This window comes from Oryzias latipes, chromosome 21 (assembly GCF_002234675.1).
Source record: "Oryzias latipes chromosome 21, ASM223467v1".
Classification (NCBI taxonomy): domain Eukaryota; kingdom Metazoa; phylum Chordata; class Actinopteri; order Beloniformes; family Adrianichthyidae; genus Oryzias; species Oryzias latipes.
The window spans coordinates 5287836-5288686 of record NC_019879.2 but is presented as its reverse complement, the minus strand read 5'-3'; positions in this window follow the sequence as shown (position 1 = coordinate 5288686).

Below are 851 nucleotides of genomic sequence, written 5' to 3'. Positions count from 1 at the left end.
TCATGTTGGTCCCTGTGTCATTATTTGTCTTTCCCAGGCAGCACAATTTCCCGAAGTAAATATGCCATCATTTGGTCCAACTTTGACAGAAAGCAGGGAAAATTACACTTTAAACTCCTCTTCCCATTTCAGCAACTTCCCTTATCTTTGGACTTTTCCTCAGTATTGTCAGTCTTACAGTTGATGCAAAACTATGATGCAAGTGTTAAGTTGAGAGAAAATGAGGAAAGTTCTGCTTTGGGTGCAGTCTCTGTTGTAAAGCTTTGGAGGACGCACCTCCCCTCTGACCCAACAATCCAATCTGTTCATTAAGCTTCTTTAAAGTTTTCTGTTGCATCTAAAGGACTAAACAGAGTTTTGGTTGTAACGACTTTATAAACTTTAGCAAACTTTCCATCCACAAATGACAAAATAATTACAATAAATACTAGCATTCTACAACTAGTTTATTTTATTTATTTTGATCTTTAAATGTCTTAAACCAAATTTAGCTGCATGTGTTTCTATCTTTAGGATGTTTAAACATTAAAGCAACTAAACCTCACAGTAAAGTTTCAAGAATTGATTGGCTTGATCAAAGCAAAAAATAATCATCAATTTCTCCAAGTTATGTTAGAAAAAGCAAACGCATTTGTTGGATTTAGGTGGTATTCAAAGAAACAATAAAATCAGCATCTTTAATATAAAAAAAAAGACTGCCCTTCTACTGCTTTTATTAAAATGGCACTTTTTCTTTCACTGTACATTTTTATTTCTAATTTTCTTTAAAAAAATGTTTGTATTTGAGAGGAAGGTAAAAAAGAAACTGTTCCGGTTGCAGCTTAGCTATAATGACCAACTTATAACAAACA